Genomic DNA, 17,945 nt, shown 5'->3' on the forward strand with positions numbered 1-17,945 from the left:
TAGGCTAATGTCCTCATCATCCGGAAGCTCAAGTACGGACCTGGGGGCTGCCTGGGCTTCCTGCTGCTCAGATTGTTGGTTCACTGGTTGCCCCTGGTTTAGTGCCCTGTCGACAGCATTCAGCAGGCTCTGCATTATACCTTCCATGGGTTTAGAGAAAAACTCATCGTACCTGTGCGACGTTTGCCCTGATCTCATCATGAGGCGTCCATCGTAGGGTCTCTCCAGGTTGCCCTGCTTCGGGGCCGTCTTCCGTCTAAAACCTTCCCACAGGGTGGTCCATGTCCTCTTTTCGTCCCATCCTTTCATTAGGTGGGGGGGGGGGCTACAATGAACTCAATTTTGGTCATCTTCCTTGTGTGGGAGGCTTTGAGCAGCAGCGTGTAGGTTGCCATGGACGCCCTAGCTTGTGCTAAGTTTACCTTATTGATGAAATTGTTGAGACCTGTCAGAATCGGGATACCTGTAGAGAAAAATGGAAAACCTAGAAAAGGCTTACGACACCACTTGGCGTTATCATATCCTATCTCAACTTCATTCTTTTGGCCTTCGTGGTCATCTCCCTCTCTTTCTCCGCAGCTTCCTCTCTCGTCGTTCCTTTCGGGTGCGCCTTGGTACCGCTCTCTCTCCCTCTTTTCAGCAATACGAAGGTGTGCCCCAGGGTAGTGTTCTGAGCACTACTCTTTTTCTGGTTGCCCTCAATGGTCTTCTTTCCTCTCTTCCTTCTGGTGTCTTCTCCGCTCTCTATGTCGATGATCTTACCCTTTGTTGTCAGGGTGATGATTCGCCTCTCCTTCAACGCCGGCTTCAACTTGCGATTGATGCCGTGTCGTCTTGGGCCACAGGTCATGGCTTCAAGTTCTCTACTTCTAAGACTTGTGCCATGACTTTTACGCGGAAACGGGTTGTTCTTCGTCCCTCTTTGTCACTTTATGGTCATCCCCTTGAATACAAAGATTCCGCGAAGCTTTTGGGGTTATTCCTTGACACTCGTTTGTCTTGGTCTCCCCATATCTCTTACCTCCGTGTTGAGTGCTCTAAGGCCCTTACCCTCCTTCGGGTCTTGTCCCATACTTCTTGGGGGGCAGATAGGCGCACTCTCCTTGCTTTACATTCCTCTCTCGTCCTGTCTAAGCTCGATTATGGTTGCCCTGCTTACTCGTCTGCTTCTCCTTCTACTCTTCGCCGTCTTGATGCTTTGCACCATACTGGGTTGCGACTCAGTTCTGGTGCCTTTCGTTCGGCTCCCGTCCTTAGCTTGTATGTTGACACTGGCTTCCTGTCTCTCCAGGACCGCCGTGATCGCTACTGTCTTCGCTATCTTGCGCGGTCCTTGCAACATCCTTCCTCTCGTCTCTGTCGTGCTTTAACTTTTACCCCTCCTGCGGTTCCTGTTCCTCTTCACCACCTCCCTCTTTCTGTCCGGTTATCTCGCCTGCAGGATTCTCTTTCCGTTCGTATTTCTGATGTTTCTCCTCGTGTTGTTCCTTCTTTGCCCCCGTGGAGGGTCCCTCTTCCGCGGTTTTGTACATCCTTGACTCGTATCACTAAAGCTTTTACCCCTCCTACAGTTCTAAAACGCCTTTTCCTCGAGCACTTTTCTTCTCATTCCCGCTCCGTTTCTGTCTTCACCGATGGGTCTAAGTCAGCGGACGGTGTTGGCTACTCTGTTGTTTTTCCTGATCGCACTTATATGTGTCGCTTGCCTCCGGAGACTAGCATCTTTACAGCGGAACTTTATGCTATTCTCTATGCTCTTCGTCTCCTGCTTTCTCGTTGTCAGTCTTCCTTTGTGGTTGTTGTTGACTCTCGTAGTGCCCTCATGGCTCTCGGGTGCTTTAATCCAGTTCATCCGGTAGTTGTCGAGATCCAGCATTGGCTGTTTCTCGTTCACAGTAAATTTAAGTCGGTTGAGTTTTGTTGGGTTCCCAGCCATATTGGCGTGTCTTTAAATGAGCGTGCGGATGCTGCCGCTAAGGAAGCTGTCCGCTCTTGTCCCATCTCTCGTAAAGGCATTCCGTATTCCGACTTTTACCCGGTTATCCATTCCTCAGTCCTTACCCGTTGGCAGGCTTCTTGGTTGTCTGTTACTGGTAACAAGCTCCGTACTCTTAAATGTTGTGTTTCCTCGTGGCCGTCCTCCTTCCACCGTAACCGGCGGTGGGAAACAGCTCTAGCGAGGTTGCGTATTGGCCATACTCGCTTAACCCATGGTCACTTGATGGAGCGCCGCCCTGCTCCTTATTGTCCTAGTTGCATTGTCCCTCTTACGGTCGTGCATGTCCTTCTTGAATGTCCTGACTTCCAGGACGAGCGTGTGTCTTGCTTTCCGACCGCCCCTCGCGGTCACCTGTCCCTCGATAGAATTCTTGGTGACTCGGATACTTTTGATATCGTTCGCCTTATGCGTTTTTGTTCTCGTATTGGCATCCTTGGTGATATTTAGCGCCCTCTGATTATTTTGCGTATTTGATGGTGCTACATAGCCTTCCCGGTTTGGTGCCTTCTTTTGATAATTACTTACTTACTTACTTACTGTAAAGAAATCGGACGCAATACTGGCGTCAGGTGACGTGAGAATTCTAGCCTAATGCACAGATGAATTATTAGTACATGAGAATTCTAAGAGTTGTTATTTTTACTTACTACAATATTAATATGGTTAGTAATAAGTAATGAGAATACAACAATGCTGTATTCGATGTTGGAAATATCCAACAGCACAGGCTCCAGCAAGAAGTCGAGTAGGTGTTTAAGATCGGGACGAGAAAGTGGAACACTGGGGGGCGGGGGAGATAGATGAAAGTGTCCAATTTCCTCACAAAGATTCGAGCAGCAGAACAATGGAGAGGCGAAGGAAAAAGTAAGGGGACAAAGGGAACATCAGAGCGAATCAAGAGAGCAGAAGAGTTAGGAGCCCCAGCAACAGCTAAGGGAAGGGGGGAGGGAAGAGAAAGGAATAGCCACGAAAGCGACCAGGACGAGCATCAAGCATCGGCTCCTGGAGACACACAAAGGAGCGAAAATCGTGAAAGCAGAAGTTGGAGTTAAAGGAAATTGGCGTAATAACCACGAATGTTCCACTGAAGAATAGACATCGACAAGAAGAGAAAGGACAGCAACAGAGAACAATGAAGAAACAAAGGTGAAAAGGGAACACAGCACATTAAAGAAGCGCAGGATCAGGGTCAGGGTTACGGGGCATGGGTAAACTGAGTAGAGGAAGAGGGAAGGAAGCTGGAGGACCGACCAGGGGCGGACGAGCAGGGTCTGGAGAAAAGGAGGGAAGAGATCCGAGGGTGAAGGACAGCAGCAGGAGGGGCATAAACCAGGGAGTGCACCTATGCAAGGGTAGCAACCGAGAGGGAAGTGGGGGGCCAAAGAAACCTCCAAAGCAGGAACAGGGGGGCGGAACCAGCGATACAGGACAGGATGGAGCGAGTGTCAGAGGTAGGGGGCGAGGAAGAAAGCGAAGCCTTCTTACCTGCTGGAGAGAGGAGAGGAGCAAGGCTTACACTGGCCGGTGGGTGAGTGATGGACATCAACCCGCACTGACAGGTGGTGTGGAGAGTTAAGAGATGGAGGAGAAGGAAGGGAAGGAGGATTGGAGGGAAACGAGGAAGACACAGGAGACATGACAGACTGGGTACAAAGAAGGGGAACACCAGACACAGACAGGAGGGGGACCCTCTGGGACAGAACGCAAAAGAACAGAGGAAGCGGCGGTGGGCATGTCTGGGTCTAAGGCCCAGAAACTGTTGCGAGACTGAGGAAGGCGGGAAAGACGCGAAAGACGCGGAGAGGAGGAGCACAACACGTGAGAATAAGAGACGTTAGCATAAGGGGGGAGACGGCGAACATGGTGCCTCGCCTCGATAAAAAACAAACGTTCCTGGTGCTTCAGGTTGAGGACGGCTGCGTCAAGCTTTTAATGTATACAAGAGCAGGAGAAGGTAGGGTGGGCCTTACTGCAATTGAGGCAGCGAGCCTGGGGAGAAGTGCACTCCGACTTGGTGACTTTCGTCCCCACACACAGGACAGACACAGTATTGGAGCAGTGGAGGGCTCCATGCCCAAACCTCCAGCACTTACTACAGAGCCGAGGAGAGGGAATGTACTCTGGACGGAGCACCTGGCACCAGCAAGAATGACAAAGGGCGGAAGGGTCCTTCCATCAAAGGTATTCTTCACAAGCCGAAGGGGTTGATGGCGACGACCACGAGGGGGACGAGTAAAATTCCACCTGGAGAACAGAATGGCCCTGGGCTTCGAGGATATGCCGAATAACTTTGTGGCAGCCCTTTAGATTCCGAACACCGGTAGCAACATGGGGCGGGAGGAGAATAGTGCTAACACTGGCATTCAATCGAGCGTTCTTAGAGACCCTAACAGGGGTCTTGCCAAGGCAGGATAAGGCAACCAAGCGGGAGGCTGCATCCTGAGGAGCAGCAGCAACAACACGTGTACCGAGAAGGGTGGGGTTCAAGGTAACGGGCATCTACTGAATCAACAAGGTGCCTATGGAGGGATAAATCGTCAGACATAGAATCAAGAGGAAGGAAATCAAAGCATTTGGCCCACAAAGTATGACCAAACAAGGCTTGTAACGCATCAGTCGGGAAGGAATCGAGCAAGCGCAGCCGTGGCGTGGACGGCATTGAGAACCCCCAGAGAGGGGTAGGGGGGGGGGGTTAAAAGGCGCAGTAGTCAGAGACAGAGCCGTGCCAGGGGACATGGTTGTCACCACTGGGGGCTTGGGGCTCGACCCAACCTCGAAGGGAGGGAGGGGAGCCGAGGGAAGTAGTCTGAATGGTTAGAGGAGGATCAAGGGTGGGGCCCAATGTAGCGGGGGCTACAGAGCCCGGTCTTCCAACACGGTCCAACTCGGGGGCTTGGTCGCCCACCCCACGAGCCCGAGAAGGTAGAAGAGGAACAGAATTTGACATAAGGACGAGAGGTCAGACTTTCATTCACGAATGTGTCCACATACCCACCATGGAGCAACAAATAGAGGCAGGACACCCAACAAGAAGCTATCGCTGATCATGCCGAGGTGCATCATGAGTATACGCCCCACAAACGCCACCTTAATAAGGACCGTCAGTTTGTCGAGATTGGGTTCAGTGACGAAAGGAGGATTGACACTAAAAGGCTTCCCCTCGCTCTAGACGTCGGGTAGTATAGTTCTACGGGTGCAAGAGTATGCCTCCTCAATCACCCAGGCGTCAAAAAGTAGTCCAAAAGAATAATCAAAACAGGCTAAAGGTCGGCAGGAAATGACAATTAGAAAGAGGCGGGAGAAAAACGAAACATAAGGAAAAGCGATCGGCAAACTTAGACAGCAGCAGGAGCATATGGTTTCAAAAGGACAGAGGACTGTCCCATGGAGCATCATTCTCTGGAAGCCACCCACCAAGCCCCCTCATGGCAACAATGGGCCGAACAGGGAGGGGAATGCTGGTAGAAGGGCTGCTTCCTTGCCCGTTGGGTCAGCCGACTCAAATAGACTACTGAAATGCTTGTTCTTGTGCAGCCGGATCGAAGAGGCAAATTCGGGCATCCCCCAGACCACCGTCCTTCCAGTCAGTATAAAAGAACACATTCGGGCGTGTCGTGCACATTCAGAGCGCTTTACTCTAGGTCAGACCCCATCCTAAACCAGTGCATTATACCGGAAAGAGATGGGAGGCCTCTTAAGCAAAGTGCAACCCTCTGGTGCTAAGCCTGTGTACTATGATCTACCGGATCAAGGTGCGATTCAGAGGGGACCGGACCGTTACCCGGTTAGAGATCCTGGACCTGATCACCACTATAACACCTGTTGCACCACTAGACGTAGTCCTCAACGACGGAGAACCCCAAACTGCTGTTTAACAGTGCTGCAACATTACAGGGTCTGTTCGACCCCACCACCCCCTCTGCTCTTGAGGCGGCACACATGATCCTCACCCCACCATGACACTACCTCGCAGCCAGGACGGTGTTTGTCCGGAGAGTGAGCTCCCTATTTTCTGAAAGCTGCCAAAGACGTCACAAGCATAAACGAACAACACCTTTCCTTCACGGTAAAGTTCATTCCTATACATTACCACCCCCCCCCCCCTGGTATTTTTCCACCACGCGTGCACAGATAGTGCACAGACCGAGGCATCTATGGTACCTGTACCATGTTGCACAGTCAAGGTTTGCCTCCAAGAGGACCTTATTCTCACTACGGCTGGGATCTTAGAAAAGGTCTCTACCATCAAAAATATCTCACCACCTGACATCGTGGAGACCAGAGGTATTCACCTTCTCTTCTCCAGCGACAATGACCTGGAGAAACTATTCGCCGCCTCCTCCACGACCACGCTGCTAGACGTCGGCCTCACCCTCACTCCTCCTAGATGCCACCTGGCGGACAGGACTGTTTGCCAGACACATCAGCGCATGGATCTCTGACCGCAGCGACGACGAAATCCTCGCCAGCATCAATTTCCTGAACTTGACGCTGACCATGGTAGTGGCCAAGATTAGCACCAACTCCAACAACACTCGTAGACCCACACTGAAAGTGACCTTCACGGTCATTGTAGCAACCCACGTCAAAGAACACGGCCTTTAGTGCGCCGGAATTAAGATTCCACCTGCCCACATGACCAAAGAACGATACACAGAGCTCCGCCAGTGCTTAAAGTGCTACCGATACTCCCACTACACCAGTAAGTGCACCGAGTAAGTGCAGAAATGCAGTATTTGCGCCCAGGAGCATCACTACAAAGCCTGCACATCCTCCCACTGACGCTGCCTACTCTGCAGTGGCCCGCACACTGAAGTTTCACCCAACTGTCTCCACCATCAGGAAGAAATAAAAATGAAGGCAAGCACCACCTCAACTCGGCTAGCCAAACCGCCTACGTCTGCTTTCCCGGCCTTGCCCGAGAACGCTGGAGAAGCTGCTGCAGTTGCCACGAACACCTCCCTCCTACCGGTGCTTCTACACCTTGCCGACAAATTGGCAGGCAACGAAATCAACCTATACATCCACATTATCAACAAGCTCCTTACGGGCTCACCATAGCCCGTGCTACATGGACACTTCGTTCTGAGTAGCTAAATCTAAAACAACAACAAGAGGTTGCTCACTGCAAATGGACTTCCGACGGTGACAGTACCAGACAACCATCTCCCAGCTCCTCCACCTGGGGCCGGCCCGGTGTCCGACCCTGCAAAAGTACCCACAACCAGTCCGGTAACAGGGACGCCACCCACACTGGCTACCCCTGCCAACGAAGACACCACATCCAAAAACAACGGACCACGCGAAACTCCCACAACCAACACCGAGGCTCCCCAGAGCCGACGTTGACGAGAATGGCCTTGCGACCGAAGACGACTAAGAAAACAAAAATACTTGCTGATCGGAAAGAACAGCATATAGTGAGCTCAATGGCAACACACACCAGACGATAATTGGCCCACAGACTTAACAAGTTAATCAGCCAGAACAAATACCCGCACCCTAAGTATGTCCACGCCCACTCCATGAACGCTTACAATAATCTCACAATACTGAAAAAAGAATACCACGACCCAGAGTTTCACCGCAAATTCCCTGATGGACAAATGCAATTCCTCAAAGGACGACGATCCTGATGGTACCAAACTGCCGGCGTTGCTCTGTTCAGATATAAAGCGTTGATTTGCACATTAAACTGCAACCTGGCGACTAAGCCTCCTGCGGGTCATAAACTGCAAGCGACCATGAAGATGCCATCCATCCACAGATCCCAAGAACCAGCTATTGGTACTGGTAATGACTCCAAAGGGCCTCCACTTATGGGCTATTCATGCCCGTGCCCCCTTTTGGGTGGCTTAATCTAAATCAATCAATCTATACATGACAGCCACCTCTCCACCATGAAGGTCACCTCCACATCGCCTAAGGAAGCTACCTTTGCTACTACCAACGGCTTTTGGTGCTTTGGAATCGCTAGCACCCCCCCCCCCCCAGGACAGATCACCAAAGAAACAAATCCACAAGGGCTGTGACGATGATTCGAACCTACGTCTGAGAGAATCCGACGCTGCCTTTATCGAATGAGCTACGACATGGTCAAAAGAATTTCAACCAGAAGTTCTACTGACCCTGCAGCCTCTCAGACACAAACCAGGATTTTACGAAATTCCCCCATGTTCGAATCCTCATAACGGCCCTAGTGGATTTGTTCATTCGATGCATCACGCTATTGTGACTTGCGTAATGAAGTAATGGCGAAAGACGTAGAACGGCCTACATAGCTAGAGTGCAGAGGGGGGGGGGGGAAATTTTGTAAAATCCTGGTTTGTCTGAGAGGCTGCAGGGTCCAGTAAGGTCAGTAGAACTTCTGGTTAAAATTCTTTTGACCATGTTGTAGCTCATTCGATAAAAGAAGCGTCTGGGATGCTTTCAGATGTAGGTTCGAATCTTCGTCACGGCCCTTGTGGATGTGTTCATTTAATGCATCACGCAATTGCAATGTCTGTGTAATCACCAAAGTACACTATTAACGGCTTCGGCAATGCTACAAGTGTTAGCTACGATCACTTCACAAAGAATTGTACATCTCGGGACCAACGGTGCAGCAAGTGCACTGGGAACCAACACTTCAAAAAATTGCATGAACGAATATCTTCACTGCCTTCTCTGCGATGGCGAACATACTGCCGTAGCCGCAGAGTACCCCCGAAGACGTGAAGAAATACAGATGTTCGACGCCAGGCAGACCAACACCACTCCCCGTGCACCATCAAATTTCAACGTGCAAGCCGCCAATTCCCTGAAATTCCAGGCGGAGGCAGAGCGTCTGCACAACCTGTAAGCCAATGGGGGTCTAGCTCCCAGTCCGCCAACCAATCATCGACTCTGCCGCAACAGCCACAGCCTCTGGCCAATCAACAAGCCAGCCTTCACCACACCAGTTGTTCCCCAACATCGATCATAGTACCATCTTCGGACTCGTCCACCTGGTTGAATGGTGGTAGGCAGGAACTGCAAGGAATTCGCACGAATTCTAAACATACTATATGCTTCCAATGGTCTACCAACATTTAATATTTCTGAGGAACTCTTCACAACTACAGCTCCAGCCACTGCCACCGCTACGTCTGCACTGGCAGACGTAGCGGTGGCAGTGGCTGCACTGGCAGATCTCTGCCGGCGCCCACCCTCTGCAACCTGCTACAGCTCCATTACCTCTGCAAACTGCCACTCCAGACCAACCACATATTACTCCAGTTATACCGGCGACTACATCACCTGCATCGGCACCAATATCAGTTGCTCCTGCAGACCTCCACCTGTCTTCTGATTCTACTGCCTCTGTTGACATTGAAACACTCACCACCCCAGACTCGTAAGATACCATGATTGATTCTCCAGCAGTAACTGAAATATATTAACGTGACAACACTGCATTTGGATCTCCCGAATTCAGATTTCTCACCAGCCGTATATTATACACAAGGTTGCTCGTAGCCTGGGGATAGCGCGCAGGATTCGTAATTCTGTGGCGCGGGTTCGATTCCCGCACGAGGCAGAAGCAAATGGGCAAAGTTTCTTTCACCCTGAATGCCCCTGTTACCTAGCAGTAAATAGGTACCTGGGAGTTAGTCAGCTGTCACGGGCTGCTTCCTGGGAGTGGAGGCCTGGTCGAGGACCGGGCCGCGGGGACACTAAAAAGCCCCGAAATCATCTCAAGATAACCTCAAGAAGGTATGAAGAACACTCTAGGAGCTAATGTGAAATGGTTGACAACGACGCAATCTTCTCGGTATGCGATAAATCCACACTGGTATCCGAACTTTGTCCCCAGGACTATGCTGAGTAAAAGAATAAACATCAAATGATAACACGAAGCAAGAAGAAATAGGTGAAGAAAGAAAACTAAGACACCACCGAAGACAGTCACCACCTAGAATGAAGCACCGCCACTGCCGCTCTTCCTGACCCGACTCGAAGCCTTGCCAGTTGTGGGGTTGTTTCAGCATCGACTTAAGACATGCAGCTAGGTCAAGCCCTGGCACTTTCTCTACAACTTCAGCATATCCTCTCGCTGACTTCTCTTCAGCTGTCCGCACTTCAAGGCTCGACCTAATGGGTATCTTATCCTGCATATTATTGCATTGTGCGGTGAACGGAGCCATTATAATTATTACTATTATAATAATTATTAAATATTTATATTAAAATAATCACTCTTCCTTCTTCTTGGTCTTGAAAAAGGCAGGCCTCGGGTGAAAGAGGGCTGTGACGATCTTTGTCTGGAACACGTAGGTGCAGGATCGGAACGTCCACCTCCCGAGGGTCGTGCGGCCCAAGCTCTGCTTCAAGAGGCTGGGGTCGTTCATACCCTTGATGGGGTGGTTCTTTTCCGGCCACGTCCACGGCGGTCTCTGGTGTTGGAGGTCCCTGTGCCCTTTTTCAACTACTTCGAGGTTATCCCCGGAACTCAGTTCCTGCGACGGCGCTGGAACCAATCGTTTTGGTGTGTGTGCCTTTCCATTGGAGACTTTCAGCGCCATGGAGAGGGGGGGGAGGGGGAGACCTGCTGCCTGGGTAACAGCTTTCTCCCCAAATCAACCTACCCTGGCTTTGCGCCCTGGTGAGACCACTTCAGACCAGACCGACACCAGAGCGCAACTCCATGGTCTCCAGAGACTGATGGAAGCCTACTACTATTGTCGTGCGGTGAACGAAGCCAGCTACGGATAGCTTGCCTCATCCTCCATTTGATTCTTGCTAGCTCAGTTTTGTACACCACGCCCAGAATAAGACGGTCGTCGTTTATGAACGAGGTGGTGTTTTAGCACGTATAACCTCTGAGGTTTGAGGGGGGCCTGCGTGATAAGACCCTCCTCAGTGAGACAGAGGAGATGCCCCTGACACAGTCGCCAACAAGAATACCAAGGTACTTGTACTCGTCAGTGATACCAATAGTCCATGGCTGTGCCCTCGACATGGAACCTCGTTTGTGAAGATACCATTCTTGCGTTTGCAATCAATTTGTAGGCTCGGTGATCGGCAGTTTCCCGCGTTGACCCTCAAGACAGCGCCACTCAACGTACCACACATCAATACCTGAAGGCCGGTCGGCGTCTCTGCTGTCACGACCAGCTCATCTGCAAACGCTAGTACAGACACCTTTTACTCCCCCCAGACGAATCCCCAGGCTCAGTTTCTTCATATTGGCAAGTGCCTCATCAATCGCCAAATTGAAAAGAAAGGGACTAGGGACAATCCCTGTTTGACTCCCTTAGTCACAGGGATTACCTTTGATTTCTCGTTCTGACTGGTTATGACTGTCGAGGCACCATCATAGCCCGACATAATATCCCTAAAAGCTTGGTGATTTCCTTGCGCTCCATGGGCCGATCGATGGCTGCATGAGGGACGCTGTCGAAAGTCTCCTCAATGTCAAGGTGCGCAGGAATTTCAGCACTTGGACCTCAGCCAGAAGAACATCTAGGATCTAAAGGTTTTCAGCGCATCCATCCACAGGAATGAATGAACAGGAATTATGTTACGGCCCTCTCGGGTCGCAACCGGGTTCTTACTCTGATGTTAGAGGAAGGGTATCCGGCCCCAAGCCAGTAGTGGCTTTCAAGGGATGAGATCCGTAACGCAAGTAAATTAAAGGGGAAGGGAAATAGTCAAAAACTTAATAATATAATTACCGTCACCAATAAATATATATAAGATTACCCGGGGGGGGGGGGTGGGGTGTATATAAACACTATTATATACACTGTTGTCTTCTTCTGAAGACTCTGGATCTCCACGGTGCTCACGATGCCAAGCTCTTGGTGCTCTTGTGGCCTCACGACGAATCCTTCGAGAATCTTGAGTCTACCCCGGCCACAGGCCAGCCAAGTCATAGTTCCACTGGGGGCACCGTCGTGGAGGCCGTCAACCACAAGTCCAGCAGATAGCTGGCAGGTTCCAAATCAGCGACGCTGGTTAGGCCACTCCACGATCGATACTAAGGTAGCGAACCCTTGTCAGGATCCTCGTGTGATACCACAGATCACTCTCCTTGCCACAACTCCCCAGTGGTTAAGCGTCTCCACCAGTCAGTCCCGATATGACAATCCCTCAACTGCCACTTCACAGGCAGGTCAACACCGCAGTGTTCATCCGGGGGCGACTCACAGCTGCTGCAGCAAACACTTGGAGACGAGACGACTGCCTTGGGTAGACTGATCCAACTTCCATTTCAGCAGTCCCAGGTCGACTCTGTAATCAGACACATCATCAGTAACAGGGACACTCTAAAGCACCTCACTTACAGGCTTAGACACAAACGCCCGACGTATCCATTCCATAGATGGCGTTGCTGTCTAAGCTCCACCTCACCAGAGGTCAGCAGCGGCCGTGTTATGAGCTGAACAGGACGGGAAACTAACCCTTGTGGCCAGTACACCTCGTCCTCACCAGGTGTTGTCGTCCATTTGGAGGGGGTTTCGGGAGCTGACCCACAGATGGCGTGGTCGTCACTGCTCCAGGCTCGGACGCTGGATTCGGGTCCGTAACACTTCTGTCTCTCGTTGATCCTGATAGCTTGAAAGTCTGTTTACGGTCTAATGAAACGGCTGCACTATCGTATAAGAATCGGTAATGAGGCAATAGTGTGAGGGGGGGGGGGGGGAGTGTTTCCTGGCCTAGAAATCTTAGGAATCGGCACCATTTTACACGCCCGGTAAGGACGTGGCAGGGAGCGGCTAGCCAACCGCAGATAGAACAATGTCTGTCATTATGATGGGTTATATTTGATACCCATACCAAGGAGATTCGAAACCCTTTATTCTGTGCAGCAATTACTCAATTTATAGCTTTTAGTATGTGGCTGAAAATTCAGACGTTAGTCTGCACTAGTTCTTAATTTTTCTTTCAACATCTCCCAGACGAGTATCCAGGGAGCATCAAACCCACCAGGATTGCTCTGAAACAATAATAATAATTAATGATTTTTATTTAAAACCTGTAAAGAATATACAGGGGTTTAATAGGATTCAAAATACCTAATAACTTGGGTGTAGATTAGTTTGAGCTGTAACTTTCAAAGGTAATTTTTTTCAGTGTACTACTAATGGTGATTGGGGATGCCTAGGGTATGGGTGTTCCTCTTGACGAGCACGGAGCAACCAAGACGAAGGTGGAGTTGGAAAGGTTGCGGACAGACGTCCCCTTGGCTAGATCAGACTCCACAGTCGGCAACGTTGTGTACAGGTAAGCAGTTTTTTAACTGTTCGGCTCTGAGAAACTCGTATTAAAATAATTTCTAGGTTAGATTATAACCTAGTTTCCAAGTTAAATTATTTTAGTAATACCTGGTAAATGTGCAGATTTTGTAACATTCCAAGCTAAGCTTTTATATTAAGCAGTCAGCTTTAAATCTTGTCTCCCGGCAGGATAATTAATGTAAATGAAGCAGAGCATCAATGCCCTGCAATTTGTGGCTGGTCAGTACAGTATATTGAATAAGTTAAAGCATTAAAATCTTCCCTTGCTGTAACAAGGAAAGGTACAAAATTAAATAAAGCAGAAGTTCTGAAAGATTGGAAACGAGGATCGCAAGTTATTGCGAAGCAATTTGTGCCACAGTGATTGAAGGTTAAAATTTTCTGGTAATTTATTAATGTACACATAGCCATTTAAAGTACTGACAGTCTACACGGGTACAGTAAGTGCTGTTGGGCAGTGGGGGGGGGGGAGGTAGAAATAGCCTAAGCTACTCTATCCCTTTGAGATGTATTTTTTTCTTGTCTCAATAAACATACTTGAAGTGTTGTTGGTATATTTTTAATTTGTTAAAATTTGATAATTTTCTTTAAGATTTATTTTTATTTACAATTTTATAACGTTGACCTTTGGTGGTCTATATTAGTGTAAGTGATGGAATCTTCATTCCATTTAGGCTGTGAAAGGCTTCAATTATGCTTTAGTTTGTCTGCCAACAATGTTTGTAGGAATGAATAAACTGCAGACGACATTAACGATGATTGCTAGAGCCTACTCTCTAATAGCTACTCAGAGCTGTTAGAGCCTACACAGTATTGTAGAAGAATAGGGTTAAGGCATCGTAAAGGGTTGAGCAGAACCAAGCTTGTAATAGTATAACTTCATAGGCTATGTAATTGACGCACTCTGAAAAATTAAAACTTTGCTCTTTATTAAGAGTGGGTATAAATAACTGTCTTGCAAAATCCATAACGTTTCTGCAGTTCACTTTAAAAGTTCTTAATTACTAACTGAAATGCTACTTAAAGGGGTGAAATGGAACTAGTCACTCAAAGCCCCTGAAATTTTGTCACTTATCCAAAGCAAATAAAAGGAACCAATATTGTGGAATTGTCTCCCAATTGTGGTTTAAGTAAATAAGCAAAACCAAGACCAACATTCTAATGCAACCTAAACGAATACTTCCTAGCCTAACAAACAACATAATTATTTTTAAACTAAGGACTAAGGGGAAAAACTAGCTTCGTCGAATTGGACTTGTGTACCAAATGACGCCCATACTTTTCATTTACTCTTAATAATAATAATAATAATAATAATAATAATAATCATTGTCGGGACAGGCACATGCAGAAGTGGCGAGGAGAGGTATCATGTATGAGGAAAGTCAAACCATGCAAAACTACATGCGAGTCAAAACACCCATTTTACTTATGGTAAAAGGAGAAATGCTTGGAATTACTGTGCACATGCGGCTCAGGCTTTGGTACAAATATTAGTGGGAATATGGGATAGGTGTTCATGGTAATGACACGAAGTGTAAACTATGTGGTATGTTAAGGTCCCACGCCCTTTCACATTATGTTCTTGATTGTCAGTTTATTAATGTATATAGAAACAGAGAAGGATTGTTCCTGAACAAATAGCCTGGATGTGTCACAACGGAAAGGTTGATATTCTGGAGAGATAAAAGAATTTTGCACCAAGACTGTAAACTTTTGTTAAATTATGTCTTGCAAAATGTCTATACAGTATACCTAAGTCATAAAAGTATTTGTGTGTACGTTTGATACCATACTACTTGTGTAAAGGAGGAAATGTATGTTTATCTCGCAGAATGTTCGGCAATATGTTTGTTTGATGTGTGTCTACATATGTAAGAACACGTTGTACTGAACAGGGTGAGAATAGCTTGAGCTACCTCATCCCTTTTGTGTTACCTCAATAAACTTATTTCAATTTCAATTGTCGGGACAGGAAGCCAGCGTGTTCATGCACGTTTTAAATTGAATTAAATGTTTTATTCAGGACAAAGTACATACATAGATGATGCAAACATAATGTAGGATATAAAGAGCTTGTACATAAAATACCTAAAGCTAATAATATGAATAGCGTTTCGGCCAAGAAATTTGGGCATGTTTTTCGGGCTTTATCGTGGTCACTTAATCGGGCTTCAGGTTTTGGCTTTATCGTGGTCACTTAAACATTGTCACTTGGATAGTTCACTCAAAGCTATGATGTCTAAAAGTAGTAGTCTACTTCAGCATTATCAAGAGTTCAAATTGTTAAATTTCTAGTTACGTTTAAGGATTACTTGATAAGTTACCAAAATATTAATCTTTTTAGGTTTGGCCGAAATGCTGTACACTATTGGCGCAACTCTACAAATTATTATTTAACTACAAAATCATACACCCTATGTATAATGCACAGATTAGTGTGATCTAGATTCTAGACAACTGCAAAAGCGAAGTACGTTTGGATGTTTTACAATCAATCCCCTTCCCCCTTTCCCAGGCTAAATGTGTTCCTACTGTTTACACACAGCCTTAAACTACTGCCATGCTCATATTTATCTTATAAAACAGTTCAAAGTGACTATCGTCCACACTTTTGATATAATTATTACCATTTTAGTGTTAGAACATTTTAAGCAATGTAGCTTTGCTGATGTGTTAATTTACTCATCCCCCTGATTGTTTTAGTGTGGCTGGCTTCCTACTCGGTGGTATGCTGCTCTTCGTGTCGTTGTTCGATCCCACTAGAAAACCGGTCAAAGTTCTTCGACCATGCCTTTGGTGAAAGCAGTAGTGAGGCGGCGGCGTGAAGTTCGGACTGGCCTCGAGTCGCATGCTGCTGCGGCTTTCGACACCTTCACTGCTGCTCTCGACAAGATAGAAGTGATTGCCAAGATGAATATCTGAATTATCTTTAATGCTTTTGTGAATGTTAGCACTTGTGCACTAGTCGTGTATAAATAAAGATTTCATAAATTTTCCTTGTTAATAACCTCTAGAAAGTCTGTTTATTTCATAGGCTATTAGCAACTAAGTATAGTGGTAGTAAGTTTTTAAATACAAAAGTTGATTATTTGCTAGATAAAGGTGCAAGTTTGTCAATCCCTCCGCAGAGGACTGGTTGCCGTGTTAAGTGGCCGCCTGGAGCTGCTGGGGTTGGCTCGGCCCCCCGACCTCATGCCTGCTCTGGGTGTTGTACTTGTGAATGATGCACCATCTATGGTGCAAGATGAAGACTTTGCACCGGCCTGAGAGAATGTACAATATCGTTGAACTGTTTAAAAAGAGAAGGGTGTTGCCCGAAGCAGTGCTCAAGTGCACCAACATGTATTTGGCGCCTTTGCAGGCCCGGTAAGTGGTATCCCTCGGCTCCTGCCAGAGCCGTGCAAAACTGGTAACGGGCTCAGGCTGGACGGGAAATGTGTGTACCTTTACAAACTGCTAATTTTTTTCATCTTTGTTAAATGCATGATTTATGTATAAGGTATATAATATAATTTATTCAGGTAAAAGTGCATACATAAAAGATGTTAAAATGTTGGATTTTGAGGAGGTACATAATATGCCTAAAGACACCAATGTGCAGTTTCAAGCAATATGTGGGAAACGGACTAAAATTTAAAACTAAGAGATCAAAGCATAAATTGAATTGAGAAGGAAAAAAAATAGTAATGGATAGAACGAAAAATTGAAACGGAACGGCAAAAGTAATTTTACTAGACTACAATTTTCTTCGTTTATATATAGCGGATATCGGCAGTTAAAAACAAGTTGCCCCCTCCCTTTCCAGCCTGTTGTCATGAGGCGGCTTAGTGGGCGGCTGCCGAGCTGTGATGCTCAATGGGACGGTCCTGTGTCCTTTTGAAGCCTTGTGCTCCTGCTGCCGTCTTAACTAATTGTGCTGGTTGCTATTTCCTCTGAAGTTCCCTTTTTCTTCACCCGACCCCCCCCCCCCACCCCCACCACCACCACCACCACCACCACCACTCTTCAACTAATTCTTTCCCGCTGACCTTTTGACATTCTTAATTATTCTTTGACATCTATTTTTATGCCAGGTGTTTGGGGAGGCACTCGCCCATGGAACCGTGGTACCCGACGTTACTGAACTAGATCTCGACGGACTGATGGTTCTTAAGGTGGCGATTGCCAATTGCAGGGCGTATACTCACGATGCACCCCTGGCGGTGGGGCGGGGCGGGGGTCTGTCTTGTCAGGCACCTGGTTGATACCTGGTTGATGGGGTTCTGGGAGTTCTTCTACTTTCCAAGTCGTTGATGGGGTTCTGGGAGTTCTTCTTCTCCCCAAGTCCGGCCCGAGGCCAGACTTGACTTATGTGAGTTTGGCTGTTGCTCGGAGCGGCCCGCAGGCCCATATACCCACCACAGCCCGGTTGGTCCGGCACTCCTTGAAGGAAACAATCTAGTTTCCTCTTGAAAATGTCCACGGTTGTTCCTGTAATATTTCTGATGCTCGCTGGTAGGACGTTGAACAACCGTGGACCTCTGATGTTCATACATTGTTCTCTGATTGTGCCCATGGCACCTCTACTCTTCACTGGTTCTATTCTGCATTTTCTTCCATGTCGTTCACTCCAGTACGTTGTTATTTTACTGTGCAGATTTGGGACCTGGCCCTCCAGTATTTTCCATGTGTATTATTTGGTA

The 17,945-nt window shown here is 47.8% G+C and overlaps 1 long non-coding RNA gene across 1 annotated transcript in view; it reads left to right on the forward strand.

The window, feature by feature from the left end:
• Window positions 1–16,255, forward strand: part of LOC138363783 (uncharacterized) — a 101,329-nt gene extending 85,074 nt beyond the window's left edge. Inside the window, exons 2-3 of the long non-coding RNA XR_011228118.1 lie at window positions 13,097–13,246; window positions 15,967–16,255. This is a non-coding gene — a long non-coding RNA (uncharacterized lncRNA). The remainder of the gene's footprint in view (window positions 1–13,096; window positions 13,247–15,966) is intronic.
• The last annotated feature ends 1,690 nt before the right edge of the window (window positions 16,256–17,945 follow it).

The sequence above is a fragment of the Procambarus clarkii genome, chromosome 11 (assembly GCF_040958095.1).
Source record: "Procambarus clarkii isolate CNS0578487 chromosome 11, FALCON_Pclarkii_2.0, whole genome shotgun sequence".
Taxonomy (NCBI): Eukaryota; Metazoa; Arthropoda; class Malacostraca; order Decapoda; family Cambaridae; genus Procambarus; species Procambarus clarkii.